Here is a 23,333-nt window from a genome sequence, read left to right on the forward strand (position 1 = left end):
GATCCCGCAACCTGTGGGTCATCAGCCGAGTACCTTGGCCACTAGATCACCACGGCGGGTAGACAGGGGCAATACAATCGTACGCCATCGACCATATTGTGTATCTGCCACCGAGCGAAAATCATCGAGGACAACGTCGCGAACATGCTGAAACGAGACAGCATTCCGTCAAGAACCAGTTATTCGTCGTCACGTGTTGTGTTGGTTGGGAAGAAGGACGGCAAGGCACGATTTTGCGTTTATTATCGAGCACCCAGTAAGACCACCCGGAAGGATGTATACCCGATGCTGCAAATCGGAGATAGCCCCGCCGTGGTGATCTAGGGGCCGAGGTATTCGGCTGCTGACCAACCGGTTGCGGGATTGAATCCCAGCTTCGGGAGCTGCATTTTCAATGGAGGCAAAAAGGCTGCAGGCCATTGTGCATAGAGAGCTTCCATATGAAATCAAAGAACCCCAGGTGGTCAAAATTTCCAGAGCCCTTCACTACGGCGCCTATCATAGTCATATGGTGATTTTGAGATGGTAAACTTCCAATATCAATCAATCCAATCAGTGAATCAACGATGCTCTTTACTCACTTCAGGGTGCTGAATATTTCTCAAACCTTGATCTATGGTCAGGCTTTTGGCAAATAACTATGCACGAAGCAAACAAGAACGTGACGCAGGTTGCAGCACTCCATGGCCTCTGGGAGTTCAATGTAATGGCCTTCGGTTTATGCAACGCTCCAGCAACATTTGAGTGTTGGCAGGCTCGCAATACAGCGAAATTTCTTGGCACCCCACACAATGGCAAGGCATTCTCCCTCAATTGTGGAATAGGTCGCTTCACGAGGTGGTAACTTTCTTGTGGCGTAGCACACTTGATTCAACAGACCATTGTGTTCTTGTAGGAGGACATGTCCCAAACTCCGTGATGACGCATCAGTGCGCAACAGGAAAGGCCTTTCGAGGTTGGGTGCTTTCAGTATTTGTTGGTTTGACATCATAGCCTTGAGTTTCGAAACGCATATTGATGCTTGGCGCTCGCGCCAGTCAAGCTTATTAGGACTTCCTTTCTTGGTGAGCTAGGTAAGTAGATGTGATGGCTCGGCATTGTTGGCCAGAAATTCTCGGTAGTAGCCAGTAAGTCTGAGGCAAGCTCGAAGCTCTTTCTAACTTTCCGGCCGTTTCGATGACACAATTTTGTCTGATGTGTCCTTGTGGTGTTGTAGCAGCCTTTGTATCACAACGTTACCAAGGAAACTAGACGTCGGAGAGTTTATCTCACTTTTATTTGGCTTGATAGACGTCCCTCGCACACACGTTGAAATACATGGCGTAATGTGACCATGTCTTCCTCTCTAGTTGTATTCGCTGCAAGAACATCATCAAAGTAGTAATGAACATTGGGAATGTTGCCGAGGACTTCTCGCATCAATGGGTTGAATTCGATAGGTGCAGTCTTTATGCCAAAAGGCTTAATCCGAAATTGGTATAGGCCCGAGTCGCAGGAAAATGCTGTAACTCTTTGGACGTATTGACTATGGGTACCCGCTATTATTCTTTTGTGAAGTCAAGCTTCGAAATGTATTGACGCCCAGTAAGTCGTGCAAATATCATGTCAGCGTGAGGGATTGGTTCCGCATCCGGAACGACCACAATGTTCAGTTGACGAAAGTCAATGCAGAGGCGCATCGTGCCGTCCTTCTTCTCGACAACCGCAATCAGCGCTTCATAAGTGGCTGTAGACTTCTGTATTATGGCCAGCCGTAATATTTCTCGGATCTCTTTCTCAATGGCTTCCTTAACAGCGAAAGGAATGCTACAGCCACTTACCTCCAATTCTGCGTTTGTGCAAGTGGGGTATGTAATAAATCCTCTGCTCTTTCCATTTCCACTTGATGGATTGACGTTACAGCAGCACCGTTCATCGCTTACGTGTCCGAGGCTTTCCGCAGCTACTACTTTCTGAGCATGTTGATGTGGAAGACAGTAGTTCTGCGACTGATGTCCGCAGCATAGTCCATGGGGCTTTTCTTGTCTATCACTTTAGAAGGACCCTTCCATGTTAGTATCAGTTTGTTGTGATCGGCGGGCAGCAGCTCGAGAACTTTGTCACTCACGCTTAAGTCCCGCTTCTTCGCCTTGCGATCATAATAAATCTTCTCGCGAACATGTGCCTTCGTATTGTCCTGAGATGCTATTTCACAAGTTTGTTGAAGTCATTCCCACAATTCTACGATATATTCGTAGACTGACTTGGTCACGTCATTCAACTTTTGGTTAGTCCAAAAGTCTCTCAAAATCGTCATTGGGCCGCAATCGTATCGGCTGTAGAGTAACTCGAATGGCTAGTACCCGGTTCTCTTTCGCGGCATCTCTCTATGCGCGAAAAGGAGGCGGCCGACGTAGTGGTCCCACTTTTTCGGTCTTTCCTGGCACATTCGGTGGAGCATTCGCTTCAACGTGCCGTTTAATTTCTCCACTAACCCGTTTGCCATCGGATGGCATGGGGCTGTCGGTAATTGCCTGATGGATAGTAGCCGGCTGAACTCCTTCATAACCGACGACATAAAGCTTGCCGCGTGGTCACTAACGATTTCGCGTGGTAAACCAACTCGCGACAGCATTTTCATTAGTCCCTTTGCCACGACCTTGCTTTCACTCGAAGGAAGTGGGATGACATCTAGATACCTCGTCGCGAAATTCACCGTGGTTTTAATGTACCTGTTGCCCTTGGAAGATGTCGGTGACAAAGGGCCGATGATATCAATGCCCACGCGTGAAAACGGGGTCTCAATAATTGGCATGGCACCTAACGGAGCCCGGCCAACCAAATGACGTGGGACAGTTCACACACATATACCGCATACTTTCACAAACCTCTTGGTTTCCGAGTGAACCCCTGGCCAGAATTCAGTAAAAATATTATCAGTTCTTTGGGATATCAATTAGTGTCCAGTGAGGATGCCCTCGTGGGCGAGCTTGAGCAGTCTCTCGCAGTTGTCTCAGTACGACCAGTTGCTTGAATTTTTTTTGCGATAGTAACTTGTGCTTACGATACACGATACCATTGGCAAGGAAGTAGCAGGTTTCACGATTCTTTACAATCACCTTTTTATGAAGACTCTCATAAGAATTCATTGAAGATTGGTCATTTCTTTAGAATTACTCTAGCGTCATTTCATCTATGAATGTGGCAATGACTTTAAGAACAGGTAGCCTGGTTGTGGCACGTGTTTCTTCCACTGCTGCAAAATGCCACCAAGTGATACTTGATCTGTGGATTCTTGAGGTGTGAAAGTTGTCTCTACAGTCGCCGGTAAGTAGCTTGAATCATTTCCGACATCTTTTTGCGTGTAGTCCGTGATGATGGGCACGGGATAGTTAGCGAGTTCCGTGACGACTTTTCCTCCGCTGTAATCACAAAGCCTCTCACGACGCTGCTGAGGCTTGTGCGAATATTCTAGCTCTGCACATCAGGAACCTTCGAGGTTGCCTAGCACAACATCCTATAGAGGGTTATTCATGTATTTAAGTCGCACGACATTGGTAAAGAACGGTGTGTGAATAGAAACTATTGCCTCCGGCAAGTAGTCAACTGTTCTATTGAGCGGGAAAACCGGAATCTTAGTGCCCGTAAACTTCTCTTCCGGGACAAGCCTTTCTCGTACCACTACCGTGTTGCATCCCGTATCTCAAAGTACAGATACAGCCTTGCCCTCGAGCAATCTTCTCAATACCGGCAGAGTTCCAACATCGGCCACAGTTTGGGTAGGCGTCGACGTCGCATTCACGACTGGGATTGTCTCCTTATTCTGGAGTACGACGTACCTTTCATCCGGTTTCTCCAATTTGTCAGCGTTTTCTTCTTCTTTGGGTGACGGCATGCACGATGCCAACCGCTTTTCGTGGGTTCGAGTTGTCTCCCCTGACGAACCATTCCGACCGCTCGACCAGCCTGTTGCTGATTGGTTATTTCATGTCCGAGATCAACATTCAGACGCAGGATGCCCTGTCTTATTGCAAAAGAAACAGGAACTTTGGCCCTTGAACTGGCGCTTACCAGTTTCTGCTTTACGAGCATCTGCTGAGCTCTCCTTATGTAGCTTGTCTTTGCCCAAATTGAACAAATCTTGGGCTTCCAGAAAGAAATAAGCGTTTTGCGCAAATAAGTTCATTTTTTTACAACTCCTCTTCTTCAGAAATACCCGCATCGTGGGTGAGCATTCCTTCATGAATTGTTCTGAAATCATTACGTCGCGAAGAGCGTCATATGGTTTCTCGAGTTTTGCCAGCTCCATCCGACGGTCGAAACGACCTGCTGAGCGAGAAGTCTATTGAAGCCGCGTCTTCTTGTCCTGTGGCCTTGCCTTCAAAATTTCTTGCTGTATACTTCAGCTGTATACCGGAATCGTAATTGCAGTGTTGCCTTTATTTGATCATAGCCGGTGGCGGAAGCAAAGTCAAGTCGGCTAATCATGGTCAACGCATTTCCCGCCAGAGCCAAGGTGCGTCTCTCATAATCATATAGTGGTTTTGGGACGTTAAACCCCACATATCAATCATCAGAGCCAAGCTGAGATAAAAGGCCCACTTGCTCTGAGGCCACTGCTCAGAGACCGCGACACGCTCAAAACGCTGCACATATGCGTCTAGGTAATCTCGCATCTCGTTGAACGGTGACAATAGCTTGTTTGGACCACAACTATTCATTATAGCAGGAGCACTGCGTTACCGCTCACCGGTCACCCACTCTCTCCCGCGTTTGAACCAGACTTCTGCTCTTGCAGCTTTAGTTTCAACTGCAAAACGCGCTTCTCGGCTTGCAGTCGTCTTTCTTCCAGCGCTATTCTTTCTCGCTACTCGTTGTGAACTTGAGCTCAAAGGTCCCTCTCGACAGCCCGCTCCGAATGACACCATTTCGGTAGGGATGATCCCGTTAGAACCATTTCCAATCCGATCGCGTGCAATCTCTCTAAATCCATCGGTTCATCCTGCTCGTCTGGTCCTCAGCAAGAACAGCAAGAAGGTAGAGCAGATCTACCCTGGCAAGGACCGCCAAAAGTTTGTGGGCGCAACTGCGGGTGCAAGCTAGCCAGATAAGGACAGAGGACGCTCGAGGACAACAAGATACTGTTATATACGCGAGGACAGACACGGGAATACTCACTACTTAAACTAACACAAATGTACACGCGTTCATGGTCTTAGACGGAAGAGAAGTTAATGTTTTAGTTCGTCCACTCACGTTGTACACTTGGAGCATAAACATTCCAGTCGAGCTGGAGCTATCTCATTGTCAGGCGGTGATATGCCTCGTGCATGCGGAGTCCGTACCGAGGCGTGGCCCGGCCCAGTAGATGACCACCAGGGGCAATCTAGTACGGTGTTCAATGCCTGGACTTGCCTGTACTCACACCGAGAACAGCGTATGGATGGCTCCCGCGAACAGACCTGGGACAGCGTCTCGCTCCGAGACCAGAACAGCAGCTGGTCGTGAAGAACGTCACTCCCGATCAGGCAAGTGTGTCGTGGGGTGATGCCCTGTCCAGAACACACCCGAGGACTTCGACGGTGAGACATGGCCCGAACACGGACGGTCAGAGCGAGCAGTCGGGGCGTGGCCCGAGCTTGTTCTTCCACTCTTCTCTCTGCGGTTAGATAAACTGTTTCCGTCACTCGGGAGCTTGCCACGTGGTCTACGCACGAGCACACGCATAGAGGAGCGTAATCTTTTCACTACTTTCACCATCATGGTGATTTTCGTACACTTGAAATTCTAACTCGGCCCCGCACACCGATCTGCTACGTCGAAGCACGACACACTCTCCAGGACAATGTTTTCACCACAATTCTGCACACAATTACTCGTAGTCGAAAGTTAAAACTTGCTTGTGTTACCTGGACGACAATGTTTTATTTTTTATTCTACCTTCCATTAGTGTCTTCAGCGGCTGGGCAAGGTTTTTACGTGCATTTCGAAGGCCAGGCCAATACAAAAAATTGGCCCCGTATCTGCCTGTATCACTGCAACTATCGTCGAAAGACGACAGTCTTGCTTGTGCAGAGAGTAAACAAAACGTTTATTTGATGTTCTGCGCGAAAAAAATCGTTAATAGTATTCTCGAGGCGCTGCGTTAGAGGGTCTCGATCGGTGTTGCGAAGGCGAACGAGCGCATAGACGTACGTTAGATAGGAGCGCTATGTGGCAGTTATCTTCGAAAAGGAAGGAAGGCGTGCGTGCCCACGGATAAAGAAGCGTGCCTGTCTTAGAGGAGGTGTAGAACGTAAAGCGGCGGGAAGGTGCCACCACCGTGTCGTCTTAGCGAAGCGTTGGAAACACTTGTCTCTTTCAGAATCGCGTTTCACTGTCAGCGCAGTGCGATAAGCGCTACGGTCCTTAGAATTGCTTATGTGTGCCTTCTCTAGTATAGAAACACACATACAAATTATTGACGTGTTGTTATGGGGCCTCATATATGCGCAATAATCGCTTCTTAATTGATAATCACATGAGTGTGAACGCTGAAACTAGAGCAATGATTGTTGGCGCTGCGGATCAAATTGACTGTTTGGGTATTGTTTGGTGCCACTTTAAGAATCACTAGGGCAGACAAAGAGAGAAGCTTACCGACATACAAAAAGTTTTGCGGTAAAGTACCCCAAGAAAGACTATCGTCTTTACAAATTCAACTACGCCAGAAAGAGCAACATAGTGCTGAGCCACTTTTTTAAGTAAAGATAGTGTTCGTCTGGGTCCTAACAACATGACTCCTGTGGCGCGTTTTTGTAGCCCCAAAAATTAAAAGCAAGTACGCAGTTTTCTTGGCCTCGTGTCTTCTTTTCGGCGTTTCATATGTGATCGCGTCTTTTGCGTCGCCGTCGCACAGGCTGGTGACTTCGGGTACAGTCTTCACATAAAGAAACGATTGTGACATCGCTTTTACTACTCTAAAGGCGGCAATGGCATTGTACCCAGTTCGTTGTCACTTCGACGAAGATGCTCCTACTTGTCTCCACGCTCACGCTAGCACGCTAGCGCCCATGGCATCGATGGTGTTCTTCTACAGCATAAGCGAGGAGTGAGTGAGTGAGTGAGTGAGTGAGTGAGAACAACTTTATTATGATCCAGTGCAGACGCTGAGGTTGCCACGTGTCACCCGGCTACTCCAACGTGGAGACTGGCAGGTCCAGCCTGAACGCCCTGTCCGAACGCCTTGGCCAGTCGGTGCACCGACTTCAACAATACACATTCGACACTGTTTACAAATCTGGAAAAAAGATGTCAAGATGCCCATGCCATCGCTTATGGTCCTCTCCATATACTACCATATACTTCGAGTAAAAGCAGGCCTCTTGAATGCCTGTCAAATAATGACGCTACATTTCCACCAACGGTATCAGAAATAGTGATTGCTGACCCGGTGTTGCCTAAGCGCTACACTCAAATGGCAACCTCTCAAAAGCAAGAACCATACTGCCGTCACATGTTTTAACGATTGTGCGGAAATCGCACAGCACCTCATTCAAGATTGCGCCTACAGCTCAGGCCATTTAAGGTTAAAAACAACGTGCTCCACCGCTAGTTTACAACAATGATAGACACTGGTGGGCTCCCGTTCTTGCACGATCGCCTTCTACGCAGGTTCTTGAAGCATTTCATGACGACCCATCCGCCGGCCACTTGAAATTCGATAAAACACACAGCTGCATTGGCAGCCGCCTCTTCTGGTCTTGGGTCTCCACCTATGGCGAAAAGTACGTTGCTCTCACACTATGTCAATGGCGCAAACGGCCAACTTCACCTCCTGCTGAATTGTTGGAACCAATGTCAAGGGCCGAGGAACCTTTTTTCATTGTTGCAGCAGATCTCGTTGAACGTTTTCCTGTAACATCTGCAAGATACCAATAGATCGTGACGGCGGTTGACGATCTCACGCGGTGCGTGGCGACAACTCCTTTGCGCACTAATTCTGATTCTGACGGGGCCACCTTCTTTCTTAACGCTGTCAACTAGCGCGATGGTGCGCCCAGCATCCTCTTACGCGACCGCGGCAAGAGGTTTTTGTTTTCGGTAAAGGACAAGATGCTTAAATGTGGCGGCACAGCTTACAAGAAACATCAAGGTACCACCCTCAAACTAAGGTCATTACGGAGCGATTGCATCGCATAAAAATTAGAATGATTGTCATGTATATTGGGCCAGCTTACCACAACTGTGAAAAAAATCTTACCCTTTTTCACGTTCCGCCATTCGACGTAGTGATCAGTACTAACCCTTCCAACTCCTTTACGGCCGTTCGGAGACACTGACAATTAACGGTTCATTCTTGCGCACTACTACTAATATATATGACGTAAAGACCGAAAACGGTCTACTGGCTCAAGCCTGGCGAGCTGCAGCGGTCACTGGTGTCTTGGAATAAGGAGACCACCCTTCACATTCTCCCCTTCCTTTTTGTTTTTTAATGAAAATGTTGTATCATCATCATCATCTCTAACACCTGAATAATTTGGCTGAAGACTTCGGAAATCTCGGGACTCTCTCGGCTCACTGCAGAATCTAGTGAACACGACCGAAAGCAGCAGTAAGGCACCTCCTATCGGGACATCTCTTTCCGCACCGGTGACAAAGGGCTGGTCTGGACTACTATTCTAGCTCCTGGATTGTGTGAAAGGTTCTAGTCGGGATTCCTTGGGCTTCACACAGCAATTGAGCAAACATAGACTGTAAACTATCGCGCCGCTCCCGTTGAACTTCTCCCTGACCAATGGTTTTGCGGTACCAAGGTAGTGACGTTTCGCGCCTGATACCCTTCATTCGACATCTTTTTTCAGTCTAAGCCACGGCCAGGCTGGCAGCTACGGCGTGCGGGCCACCTTGGCCACACGCCGATAGTAGTGTAATCTTCGTTCAAATGGTTCACTTTTTCATATGTAAATGCCCAATTTCATCGCTTTGATCTGAGCAGCGGGACTCTGGCGAAAGAGCGAATGAAGAAGAGGCTTTCTGCTTGAACGTCATCTCATATATATATATATATATATATATATATATATATATATATATATATATATATATATATATATATATATATATATATATATATATATAAGGGAGAAAAGTGTATACCTAAGGGCTCGTATTTCCGTGTTTTAACACAATATTAATGAGATATAACAGACGGAAATGCCAAGGAGTGTACAGGGGAAGCTATTAGAACCAATGGAATGTAAATAAGAAGAAAGAAGAAAGAAAAGTGGATGAAAAAATTACCAGCTGTGAGCAGGAATCGAACCTACGACCTTCGAATAACGCGTTCGATGCTCTAACCACTGAGCTATCACAGTGGCCCTCCCTCCATCCACTTTTTGGGGTTTATATGTGAATTTAGAAGTAGGAGTGACAGTCAGCGCCATCTATAAGCCAAACAACGAGCGTGAAAACACTCTTATTCGCATGTTTGGCGTCACGTAGCACGTGAACTTATTATGAGCGGGCAGCTGATTAATTGTCCCTCTTATACAACATAAACACACCAAGTCTGCCAGTACGAGACCCTCGTTCAATGAAATAAGGGAGAGAAGTGTATACCTAAGGGCTCGTATTTCCGTGTTTTAACACAATATTAATGAGATATAACAGACAGTAATGCCAAGGAGTGTACAGGGGAAGCTATTAGAACCAATGGAATGTAAATAAGAAGAAAGAAGAAAGAAAAGTGGATGAAAAAATTACCAGCTGTGAGCAGGAATCGAACCTACGACCTTCGAATAACGCGTTCGATGCTCTAACCACTGAGCTATCACAGCGGCCCTCCCTCCATCCACTTTTTGGGGTTTATATGTGAATTTAGAAGTAGGAGTGACAGTCAGCGCAATCTATAAGCCAAACAACGAGCGTGAAAACACTCTTATTCGCATGTTTGGCGTCACGTAGCACGTGAACTTATTATGAGCGGGCAGCTGATTAATTGTCCCTCTTATACAACATAAACACACCAAGTCTGCCAGTACGAGACCCTCGTTCAATGAAATAAGGGAGAGAAGTGTATACCTAAGGGCTCGTATTTCCGTGTTTTAACACAATATTAATGAGATATAACAGACAGTAATGCCAAGGAGTGTACAGGGGAAGCTATTAGAACCAATGGAATGTAAATAAGAAGAAAGAAGAAAGAAAAGTGGATGAAAAAATTACCAGTTGTGAGCAGGAATCGAACCTACGACCTTCGAATAACGCGTTCGATGCTCTAACCACTGAGCTATCACAGCGGCCCTCTCTCCATCCACTTTTTGGGGTTTATATGTGAATTTAGAAGTAGGAGTGACAGTCAGCGCCATCTATAAGCCAAACAACGAGCGTGAAAACACTCTTATTCGCATGTTTGGCGTCACGTAGCACGTGAACTCCTACTTCTAAATTCACATATAAACCCCAAAAAGTGGATGGAGGGAGGGCCGCTGTGATAGCTCAGTGGTTAGAGCATCGAACGCGTTATTCGAAGGTCGTAGGTTCGATTCCTGCTCACAGCTGGTAATTTTTTCATCCACTTTTCTTTCTTCTTTCTTCTTATTTACATTCCATTGGTTCTAATAGCTTCCCCTGTACACTCCTTGGCATTACTGTCTGGTATATCTCATTAATATTGTGTTAAAACACGGAAATACGAGCCCTTAGGTATACACTTCTCTCCCTTATTTCATTGAACGAGGGTCTCGTACTGGCAGACTTGGTGTGTTTATGTTGTATAAGAGGGACAATTAATCAGCTGCCCGCTCATAATAAGTTCACGTGCTACGTGACGCCAAACATGCGAATAAGAGTGTTTTCACGCTCGTTGTTTGGCTTATAGATGGCGCTGACTGTCACTCCTACTTCTAAATTCACATATAAACCCCAAAAAGTGGATGGAGGGAGGGCCGCTGTGATAGCTCAGTGGTTAGAGCATCGAACGCGTAATTCGAAGGTCGTAGGTTCGATTCCTGCTCACAGCTGCTAATTTTTTCATCCACTTTTCTTTCTTCTTTCTTCCTATTTACATTCCATTGGTTCTAATAGCTTCCCCTGTACACTCCTTGGCATTACTGTCTGTTATATCTCATTAATATTGTGTTAAAACACGGAAATACGAGCCCTTAGGTATACACTTCTCTCCCTTATTTCATTGAACGAGGGTCTCGTACTGGCAGACTTTGTGTGTTTATGTTGTATAAGAGGGACAATTAATCAGCTGCCCGCTCATAATAAGTTCACGTGCTACGTGACGCCAAACATTCGAATAAGAGTGTTTTCACGCTCGTTGTTTGGCTTATAGATGGCGCTGACTGTCACTCCTACTTCTAAATTCACATATAAACCCCAAAAAGTGGATGGAGAGAGGGCCGCTGTGATAGCTCAGTGGTTAGAGCATCGAACGCGTTATTCGAAGGTCGTAGGTTCGATTCCTGCTCACAGCTGGTAATTTTTTCATCCACTTTTCTTTCTTCTTTCTTCTTATTTACATTCCATTGGTTCTAATAGCTTCCCCTGTACACTCCTTGGCATTACTGTCTGTTATATCTCATTAATATTGTGTTAAAACACTGAAATACGAGCCCTTAGGTATACACTTCTCTCCCTTATTTCATTGAACGAGGGTCTCGTACTGGCAGACTTGGTGTGTTTATGTTGTATAAGAGGGACAATTAATCAGCTGCCCGCTCATAATAAGTTCACGTGCTACGTGACGCCAAACATGCGAATAAGAGTGTTTTCATGCTCGTTGTTTGGCTTATAGATGGCGCTGACTGTCACTCCTACTTCTAAATTCACATATAAACCCCAAAAAGTGGATGGAGGGAGGGCCGCTGTGATAGCTCAGTGGTTAGAGCATCGAACGCGTTATTCGAAGGTCGTAGGTTCGATTCCTGCTCACAGCTGGTAATTTTTTCATCCACTTTTCTTTCTTCTTTCTTCTTATTTACATTCCATTGGTTCTAATAGCTTCCCCTGTACACTCGTTGGCATTACTGTCTGTTATATCTCATTAATATTGTGTTAAAACACGGAAATACGAGCCCTTAGGTATACACTTCTCTCCCTTATTTCATTGAACGAGGGTCTCGTACTGGCAGACTTGGTGTGTTTATGTTGTATAAGAGGGACAATTAATCAGCTGCCCACTCATAATAAGTTCACGTGCTACGTGACGCCAAACATGCGAATAAGAGTGTTTTCACGCTCGTTGTTTGGCTTATAGATGGCGCTGACTGTCACTCCTACTTCTAAATTCACATATAAACCCCAAAAAGTGGATGGAGGGAGGGCCGCTGTGATAGCTCAGTGGTTAGAGCATCGAACGCGTTATTCGATGGTCGTAGGTTCGATTCCTGCTCACAGCTGGTAATTTTTTCATCCACTTTTCTTTCTTCTTTCTTCTTATTTACATTCCATTGGTTCTAATAGCTTCCCCTGTACACTCCTTGGCATTACTGTCTGTTATATCTCATTAATATTGTGTTAAAACACGGAAATACGAGCCCTTAGGTATACACTTCTCTCCCTTATTTCATTGAACGAGGGTCTCGTACTGGCAGACTTGGTGTGTTTATGTTGTATAAGAGGGACAATTAATCAGCTGCCCGCTCATAATAAGTTCACGTGCTACGTGACGCCAAACATGCGAATAAGAGTGTTTTCACGCTCGTTGTTTGGCTTATAGATGGCGCTTACTGTCACTCCTACTTCTAAATTCACATATAAACCCCAAAAAGTGGATGGAGGGAGGGCCGATGTGATAGCTCAGTGGTTAGAGCATCGAACGCGTTATTCGAAGGTCGTAGGTTCGATTCCTGCTCACAGCTGGTAATTTTTTCATCCACTTTTCTTTCTTTCTTCTTATTTACATTCCATTGGTTCTAATAGCTTCCCCTGTACACTCCTTGGCATTACTGTCTGTTATATCTCATTAATATTGTGTTAAAACACGGAAATACGAGCCCTTAGGTATACACTTCTCTCCCTTATTTCATTGAACGAGGGTCTCGTACTGGCAGACTTGGTGTGTTTACGTTGTATAAGAGGGACAATTAATCAGCTGCCCGCTCATAATAAGTTCACGTGCTACCTGACGCCAAACATGCGAATAAGAGTGTTTTCACGCTCGTTGTTTGGCTTATAGATGGCGCTTACTGTCACTCCTACTTCTAAATTCACATATAAACCCCAAAAAGTGGATGGAGGGAGGGCCGATGTGATAGCTCAGTGGTTAGAGCATCGAACGCGTTATTCGAAGGTCGTAGGTTCGATTCCTGCTCACAGCTGCTAATTTTTTCATCCACTTTTCTTTCTTCTTTCTTCTTATTTACATTCCATTGGTTCTAATTGCTTCCCCTGTACACTCCTTGGCATTACTGTCTGTTATATCTCATTAATATTGTGTTAAAACACGGAAATACGAGCCCTTAGGTATACACTTCTCTCCCTTATTTCATTGAACGAGGGTCTCGTACTGGCAGACTTGGTGTGTTTATGTTGTATAAGAGGGACAATTAATCAGCTGCCCGCTCATAATAAGTTCACGTGCTACGTGACGCCAAACATGCGAATAAGAGTGTTTTCACGCTCGTTGTTTGGCTTATAGATGGCGCTGACTGTCACTCCTACTTCTAAATTCACATATAAACCCCAAAAAGTGGATGGAGGGAGGGCCGCTGTGATAGCTCAGTGGTTAGAGCATCGAACGCGTTATTCGAAGGTCGTAGGTTCGATTCCTGCTCACAGCTGGTAATTTTTTCATCCACTTTTCTTTCTTCTTTCTTCTTATTTACATTCCATTGGTTCTAATAGCTTCCCCTGTACACTCCTTGGCATTACTGTCTGTTATATCTCATTAATATTGTGTTAAAACACGGAAATACGAGCCCTTAGGTATACACTTCTCTCCCTTATTTCATTGAACGAGGGTCTCGTACTGGCAGACTTGGTGTGTTTATGTTGTATAAGAGGGACAATTAATCAGCTGCCCGCTCATAAGTTCACGTGCTACGTGACGCCAAACATGCGAATAAGAGTGTTTTCACGCTCGTTGTTTGGCTTATAGATGGCGCTGACTGTCACTCCTACTTCTAAATTCACATATAAACCCCAAAAAGTGGATGGAGGGAGGGCCGCTGTGATAGCTCAGTGGTTAGAGCATCGAACGCGTTATTCGAAGGTCGTAGGTTCGATTCCTGCTCACAGCTGGTAATTTTTTCATCCACTTTTCTTTCTTCTTATTTACATTCCATTGGTTCTAATAGCTTCCCCTGTACACTCCTTGGCATTACTGTCTGTTATATCTCATTAATATTGTGTTAAAACACGGAAATACGAGCCCTTAGGTATACACTTCTCTGCCTTATTTCATTGAACGAGGGTCTCGTACTGGCAGACTTGGTGTGTTTATGTTGTATAAGAGGGACAATTAATCAGCTGCCCACTCATAATAAGTTCACGTGCTACGTGACGCCAAACATGCGAATAAGAGTGTTTTCACGCTCGTTGTTTGGCTTATAGATGGCGCTGACTGTCACTCCTACTTCTAAATTCACATATAAACCCCAAAAAGTGGATGGAGGGAGGGCCGCTGTGATAGCTCAGTGGTTAGAGCATCGAACGCGTTATTCGATGGTCGTAGGTTCGATTCCTGCTCACAGCTGGTAATTTTTTCATCCACTTTTCTTTCTTCTTTCTTCTTATTTACATTCCATTGGTTCTAATAGCTTCCCCTGTACACTCCTTGGCATTACTGTCTGGTATATCTCATTAATATTGTGTTAAAACACGGAAATACGAGCCCTTAGGTATACACTTCTCTCCCTTATTTCATTGAACGAGGGTCTCGTACTGGCAGACTTGGTGTGTTTATGTTGTATAAGAGGGACAATTAATCAGCTGCCCGCTCATAATAAGTTCACGTGCTACGTGACGCCAAACATGCGAATAAGAGTGTTTTCACGCTCGTTGTTTGGCTTATAGATGGCGCTGACTGTCACTCCTACTTCTAAATTCACATATAAACCCCAAAAAGTGGATGGAGGGAGGGCCGCTGTGATAGCTCAGTGGTTAGAGCATCGAACGCGTAATTCGAAGGTCGTAGGTTCGATTCCTGCTCACAGCTGCTAATTTTTTCATCCACTTTTCTTTCTTCTTTCTTCCTATTTACATTCCATTGGTTCTAATAGCTTCCCCTGTACACTCCTTGGCATTACTGTCTGTTATATCTCATTAATATTGTGTTAAAACACGGAAATACGAGCCCTTAGGTATACACTTCTCTCCCTTATTTCATTGAACGAGGGTCTCGTACTGGCAGACTTTGTGTGTTTATGTTGTATAAGAGGGACAATTAATCAGCTGCCCGCTCATAATAAGTTCACGTGCTACGTGACGCCAAACATTCGAATAAGAGTGTTTTCACGCTCGTTGTTTGGCTTATAGATGGCGCTGACTGTCACTCCTACTTCTAAATTCACATATAAACCCCAAAAAGTGGATGGAGGGAGGGCCGCTGTGATAGCTCAGTGGTTAGAGCATCGAACGCGTTATTCGAAGGTCGTAGGTTCGATTCCTGCTCACAGCTGGTAATTTTTTCATCCACTTTTCTTTCTTCTTTCTTCTTATTTACATTCCATTGGTTCTAATAGCTTCCCCTGTACACTCCTTGGCATTACTGTCTGTTATATCTCATTAACATTGTGTTAAAACACTGAAATACGAGCCCTTAGGTATACACTTCTCTCCCTTATTTCATTGAACGAGGGTCTCGTACTGGCAGACTTGGTGTGTTTATGTTGTATAAGAGGGACAATTAATCAGCTGCCCGCTCATAATAAGTTCACGTGCTACGTGACGCCAAACATGCGAATAAGAGTGTTTTCATGCTCGTTGTTTGGCTTATAGATGGCGCTGACTGTCACCCCTACTTCTAAATTCACATATAAACCCCAAAAAGTGGATGGAGGGAGGGCCGCTGTGATAGCTCAGTGGTTAGAGCATCGAACGCGTTATTCGAAGGTCGTAGGTTCGATTCCTGCTCACAGCTGGTAATTTTTTCATCCACTTTTCTTTCTTCTTTCTTCTTATTTACATTCCATTGGTTCTAATAGCTTTCCCTGTACACTCGTTGGCATTACTGTCTGTTTTATCTCATTAATATTGTGTTAAAACACGGAAATACGAGCCCTTAGGTATACACTTCTCTCCCTTATTTCATTGAACGAGGGTCTCGTACTGGCAGACTTGGTGTGTTTATGTTGTATAAGAGGGACAATTAATCAGCTGCCCACTCATAATAAGTTCACGTGCTACGTGACGCCAAACATGCGAATAAGAGTGTTTTCACGCTCGTTGTTTGGCTTATAGATGGCGCTGACTGTCACTCCTACTTCTAAATTCACATATAAACCCCAAAAAGTGGATGGAGGGAGGGCCGCTGTGATAGCTCAGTGGTTAGAGCATCGAACGCGTTATTCGATGGTCGTAGGTTCGATTCCTGCTCACAGCTGGTAATTTTTTCATCCACTTTTCTTTCTTCTTTCTTCTTATTTACATTCCATTGGTTCTAATAGCTTCCCCTGTACACTCCTTGGCATTACTGTCTGTTATATCTCATTAATATTGTGTTAAAACACGGAAATACGAGCCCTTAGGTATACACTTCTCTCCCTTATTTCATTGAACGAGGGTCTCGTACTGGCAGACTTGGTGTGTTTATGTTGTATAAGAGGGACAATTAATCAGCTGCCCGCTCATAATAAGTTCACGTGCTACGTGACGCCAAACATGCGAATAAGAGTGTTTTCACGCTCGTTGTTTGGCTTATAGATGGCGCTTACTGTCACTCCTACTTCTAAATTCACATATAAACCCCAAAAAGTGGATGGAGGGAGGGCCGATGTGATAGCTCAGTGGTTAGAGCATCGAACGCGTTATTCGAAGGTCGTAGGTTCGATTCCTGCTCACAGCTGCTAATTTTTTCATCCACTTTTCTTTCTTCTTTCTTCTTATTTACATTCCATTGGTTCTAATTGCTTCCCCTGTACACTCCTTGGCATTACTGTCTGTTATATCTCCTTAATATTGTGTTAAAACACGGAAATACGAGCCCTTAGGTATACACTTCTCTCCCTTATTTCATTGAACGAGGGTCTCGTACTGGCAGACTTTGTGTGTTTATGTTGTATAAGAGGGACAATTAATCAGCTGCCCGCTCATAATAAGTTCACGTGCTACGTGACGCCAAACATTCGAATAAGAGTGTTTTCACGCTCGTTGTTTGGCTTATAGATGGCGCTGACTGTCACTCCTACTTCTAAATTCACATATAAACCCCAAAAAGTGGATGGAGGGAGGGCCGCTGTGATAGCTCAGTGGTTAGAGCATCGACCGCGTTATTCGATGGTCGTAGGTTCGATTCCTGCTCACAGCTGGTAATTTTTTCATCCACTTTTCTTTCTTCTTTCTTCTTATTTACATTCCATTGGTTCTAATAGCTTCCCCTGTACACTTGTTGGCATTACTGTCTGTTATATCTCATTAATATTGTGTTAAAACACGGAAATACGAGCCCTTAGGTATACACTTCTCTCCCTTATTTCATTGAACGAGGGTCTCGTACTGGCAGACTTGGTGTGTTTATGTTGTATAAGAGGGACAATTAATCAGCTGCCCGCTCATAAAAAGTTCACGTGCTACGTGACGCCAAACATGCGAATAAGAGTGTTTTCACGCTCGTTGTTTGGCTTATAGATGGCGCTTACTGTCACTCCTACTTCTAAATTCACATATAAACCCCAAAAAGTGGATGGAGGGAGGGCCGATGTGATAGCTCAGTGGTTAGAGCATCGAACGCGTTATTCGAAGGTCGTAGGTTCGATTCCTGCTCACAACTGCTAATTTTTTCATCCACTTTTCTTTCTTCTTTCTTCTTATTTACATTCCATTGGTTCTAATTGCTTCCCCTGTACACTCCTTGGCATTACTGTCTGTTATATCTCATTAATATTGTGTTAAAACACGGAAATACGAGCCCTTAGGTATACCCTTCTCTCCCTTATTTCATTGAACGAGGGTCTCGTACTGGCAGACTTGGTGTGTTTATGTTGTATAAGAGGGACAATTAATCAGCTGCCCGCTCATAATAAGTTCACGTGCTACGTGACGCCAAACATGCGAATAAGAGTGTTTTCACGCTCGTTGTTTGGCTTATAGATGGCGCTGACTGTCACTCCTACTTCTAAATTCACATATAAACCCCAAAAAGTGGATGGAGGGAGGGCCGCTGTGATAGCTCAGTGGTTAGAGCATCGAACGCGTTATTCGAAGGTCGTAGGTTCGATTCCTGCTCACAGCTGGTAATTTTTTCATCCACTTTTCTTTCTTCTTTCTTCTTATTTACATTCCATTGGTTCTAATAGCTTCCCCTGTACACTCCTTGGCATTACTGTCTGTTATATCTCATTAATATTGTGTTAAAACACGGAAATACGAGCCCATAGGTATACACTTCTCTCCCTTATTTCATTGAACGAGGGTCTCGTACTGGCAGACTTTGTGTGTTTATGTTGTATAAGAGGGACAATTAATCAGCTGCCCGCTCATAAGTTCACGTGCTACGTGACGCCAAACATGCGAATAAGAGTGTTTTCACGCTCGTTGTTTGGCTTATAGATGGCGCTGACTGTCACTCCTACTTCTAAATTCACATATAAACCCCAAAAAGTGGATGGAGGGAGGGCCGCTGTGATAGCTCAGTGGTTAGAGCATCGAACGCGTTATTCGAAGGTCGTAGGTTCGATTCCTGCTCACAGCTGGTAATTTTTTCATCCACTTTTCTTTCTTCTTATTTACATTCCATTGGTTCTAATAGCTTCCCCTGTACACTCCTTGGCATTACTGTCTGTTATATCTCATTAATATTGTATTAAAACACGGAAATACGAGCCCTTAGGTATACACTTCTCTGCCTTATTTCATTGAACGAGGGTCTCGTACTGGCAGACTTGGTGTGTCTATGTTGTATAAGAGGGACAATTAATCAGCTGCCCGCTCACAATAAGTTCACGTGCTACGTGACGCCAAACATGCGAATAAGAGTGTTTTCACGCTCGTTGTTTGGCTTATAGATGGCGCTGACTGTCACTCCTACTTCTAAATTCACATATAAACCCCAAAAAGTGGATGGAGGGAGGGCCGCTGTGATAGCTCAGTGGTTAGAGCATCGAACGCGTTATTCGAAGGTCGTAGGTTCGATTCCTGCTCACAGCTGCTAATTTTTTCATCCACTTTTCTTTCTTCTTTCTTCTTATTTACATTCCATTGGTTCTAATAGCTTCCCCTGTACACTCCTTGGCATTACTGTCTGTTATATCTCATTAATATTGTGTTAAAACACGGAAATACGAGCCCTTAGGTATACACTTCTCTCCCTTATTTCATTGAACGAGGGTCTCGTACTGGCAGACTTGGTGTGTTTATGTTGTATAAGAGGGACAATTAATCAGCTGCCCGCTCATAATAAGTTCACGTGCTACGTGACGCCAAACATTCGAATAAGAGTGTTTTCACGGTCGTTGTTTGGCTTATAGATGGCGCTGACTGTCACTCCTACTTCTAAATTCACATATAAACCCCAAAAAGTGGATGGAGGGAGGGCCGCTGTGATAGCTCAGTGGTTAGAGCATCGAACGCGTTATTCGAAGGTCGTAGGTTCGATTCCTGCTCACAGCTGGTAATTTTTTCATCCACTTTTCTTTCTTCTTTCTTCTTATTTACATTCCATTGGTTCTAATAGCTTCCCCTGTACACTCCTTGGCATTACTGTCTGTTATATCTCATTAATATTGTGTTGAAACACGGAAATACGAGCCCTTAGGTATACACTTCTCTCCCTTATTTCATTGAACGAGGGTCTCGTACTGGCAGACTTGGTGTGTTTATGTTGTATAAGAGGGACAATTAATCAGCTGCCCGCTCATAATAAGTTCACGTGCTACGTGACGCCAAACATGCGAATAAGAGTGTTTTCATGCTCGTTGTTTGGCCTATAGATGGCGCTGACTGTCACTCCTACTTCTAAATTCACATATAAACCCCAAAAAGTGGATGGAGGGAGGGCCGCTGTGATAGCTCAGTGGTTAGAGCATCGAACGCGTTATTCGAAGGTCGTAGGTTCGATTCCTGCTCACAGCTGGTAATTTTTTCATCCACTTTTCTTTCTTCTTTCTTCTTATTTACATTCCATTGGTTCTAATAGCTTCCCCTGTACACTCGTTGGCATTACTGTCTGTTATATCTCATTAATATTGTGTGAAAACACGGAAATACGAGCCCTTAGGTATACACTTCTCTCCCTTATTTCATTGAACGAGGGTCTCGTACTGGCAGACTTGGTGTGTTTATGTTGTATAAGAGGGACAATTAATCAGCTGCCCACTCATAATAAGTTCACGTGCTACGTGACGCCAAACATGCGAATAAGAGTGTTTTCACGCTCGTTGTTTGGCTTATAGATGGCGCTGACTGTCACTCCTACTTCTAAATTCACATATAAACCCCAAAAAGTGGATGGAGGGAGGGCCGCTGTGATAGCTCAGTGGTTAGAGCATCGAACGCGTTATTCGATGGTCGTAGGTTCGATTCCTGCTCACAGCTGGTAATTTTTTCATCCACTTTTCTTTCTTCTTTCTTCTTATTTACATTCCATTGGTTCTAATAGCTTCCCCTGTACACTCCTTGGCATTACTGTCTGTTATATCTCATTAATATTGTGTTAAAACACGGAAATACGAGCCCTTAGGTATACACTTCTCTCCCTTATTTCATTGAACGAGGGTCTCGTACTGGCAGACTTGGTGTGTTTATGTTGTATAAGAGGGACAATAATCAGCTGCCCGCTCATAATAAGTTCACGTGCTACGTGACGCCAAACATGCGAATAAGAGTGTTTTCACGCTCGTTGTTTGGCTTATAGATGGCGCTTACTGTCACTCCTACTTCTAAATTCACATATAAACCCCAAAAAGTGGATGGAGGGAGGGCCGATGTGATAGCTCAGTGGTTAGACATCGAACGCGTTATTCGAAGGTCGTAGGTTCGATTCCTGCTCACAGCTGCTAATTTTTTCATCCACTTTTCTTTCTTCTTTCTTCTTATTTACATTCCATTGGTTCTAATTGCTTCCCCTGTACACTCCTTGGCATTACTGTCTGTTATATCTCATTAATATTGTGTTAAAACACGGAAATACGAGCCCTTAGGTATACACTTCTCTCCCTTATTTCATTGAACGAGGGTCTCGTACTGGCAGACTTTGTGTGTTTATGTTGTATAAGAGGGACAATTAATCAGCTGCCCGCTCATAATAAGTTCACGTGCTACGTGACGCCAAACATTCGAATAAGAGTGTTTTCACGCTCGTTGTTTGGCTTATAGATGGCGCTGACTGTCACTCCTACTTCTAAATTCACATATAAACCCCAAAAAGTGGATGGAGGGAGGGCCGCTGTGATAGCTCAGTGGTTAGAGCATCGAACGCGTTATTCGATGGTCGTAGGTTCGATTCCTGCTCACAGCTGGTAATTTTTTCATCCACTTTTCTTTCTTCTTTCTTCTTATTTACATTCCATTGGTTCTAATAGCTTCCCCTGTACACTCCTTGGCATTACTGTCTGTTATATCTCATTAATATTGTGTTAAAACACGGAAATACGAGCCCTTAGGTATACACTTCTCTCCCTTATTTCATTGAACGAGGGTCTCGTACTGGCAGACTTGGTGTGTTTATGTTGTATAAGAGGGACAATTAATCAGCTGCCCGCTCATAAAAAGTTCACGTGCTACATGACGCCAAACATGCGAATAAGAGTGTTTTCACGCTCGTTGTTTGGCTTATAGATGGCGCTTACTGTCACTCCTACTTCTAAATTCACATATAAACCCCAAAAAGTGGATGGAGGGAGGGCCGATGTGATAGCTCAGTGGTTAGAGCATCGAACGCGTTATTCGAAGGTCGTAGGTTCGATTCCTGCTCACAGCTGCTAATTTTTTCATCCACTTTTCTTTCTTCTTTCTTCTTATTTACATTCCATTGGTTCTAATTGCTTCCCCTGTACACTCCTTGGCATTACTGTCTGTTATATCTCATTAATATTGTGTTAAAACACGGAAATACGAGCCCTTAGGTATACACTTCTCTCCCTTATTTCATTGAACGAGGGTCTCGTACTGGCAGACTTGGTGTGTTTATGTTGTATAAGAGGGACAATTAATCAGCTGCCCGCTCATAATAAGTTCACGTGCTACGTGACGCCAAACATGCGAATAAGAGTGTTTTCACGCTCGTTGTTTGGCTTATAGATGGCGCTGACTGTCACTCCTACTTCTAAATTCACATATAAACCCCAAAAAGTGGATGGAGGGAGGGCCGCTGTGATAGCTCAGTGGTTAGAGCATCGAACGCGTTATTCGAAGGTCGTAGGTTCGATTCCTGCTCACAGCTGGTAATTTTTTCATCCACTTTTCTTTCTTCTTTCTTCTTATTTACATTCCATTGGTTCTAATAGCTTCCCCTGTACACTCCTTGGCATTACTGTCTGTTATATCTCATTAATATTGTGTTAAAACACGGAAATACGAGCCCTTAGGTATACACTTCTCTCCCTTATTTCATTGAACGAGGGTCTCGTACTGGCAGACTTGGTGTGTTTATGTTGTATAAGAGGGACAATTAATCAGCTGCCCGCTCATAAGTTCACGTGCTACGTGACGCCAAACATGCGAATAAGAGTGTTTTCACGCTCGTTGTTTGGCTTATAGATGGCGCTGACTGTCACTCCTACTTCTAAATTCACATATAAACCCCAAAAATTGGATGGAGGGAGGGCCGCTGTGATAGCTCAGTGGTTAGAGCATCGAACGCGTTATTCGAAGGTCGTAGGTTCGATTCCTGCTCACAGCTGGTAATTTTTTCATCCACTTTTCTTTCTTCTTATTTACATTCCATTGGTTCTAATAGCTTCCCCTGTACACTCCTTGGCATTACTGTCTGTTATATCTCATTAATATTGTGTTAAAACACGGAAACACGAGCCCTTAGGTATACACTTCTCTGCCTTATTTCATTGAACGAGGGTCTCGTACTGGCAGACTTGGTGTGTTTATGTTGTATAAGAGGGACAATTAATCAGCTGCCCGCTCACAATAAGTTCACGTGCTACGTGACGCCAAACATGCGAATAAGAGTGTTTTCACGCTCGTTGTTTGGCTTATAGATGGCGCTGACTGTCACTCCTACTTCTAAATTCACATATAAACCCCAAAAA

General features: G+C 44.4%; 2 non-coding genes across 2 annotated transcripts; both read left to right on the forward strand.

Annotated features, from left to right (window-relative positions):
• The first annotated feature begins 10,912 nt into the window (after positions 1-10,912).
• TRNAT-CGU (transfer RNA threonine (anticodon CGU)) lies at positions 10,913-10,985 on the forward strand. The gene has a single exon. It is a non-coding gene; the product is annotated as a tRNA-Thr (tRNA).
• Positions 10,986-15,057: 4,072 nt separating this feature from the next.
• Positions 15,058-15,130, forward strand: TRNAT-CGU (transfer RNA threonine (anticodon CGU)). Its single transcript has one exon. It is a non-coding gene; the product is annotated as a tRNA-Thr (tRNA).
• The last annotated feature ends 8,203 nt before the right edge of the window (positions 15,131-23,333 follow it).

Source organism: Rhipicephalus microplus, chromosome 6, assembly GCF_043290135.1.
Source record: "Rhipicephalus microplus isolate Deutch F79 chromosome 6, USDA_Rmic, whole genome shotgun sequence".
Classification (NCBI taxonomy): Eukaryota; Metazoa; Arthropoda; class Arachnida; order Ixodida; family Ixodidae; genus Rhipicephalus; species Rhipicephalus microplus.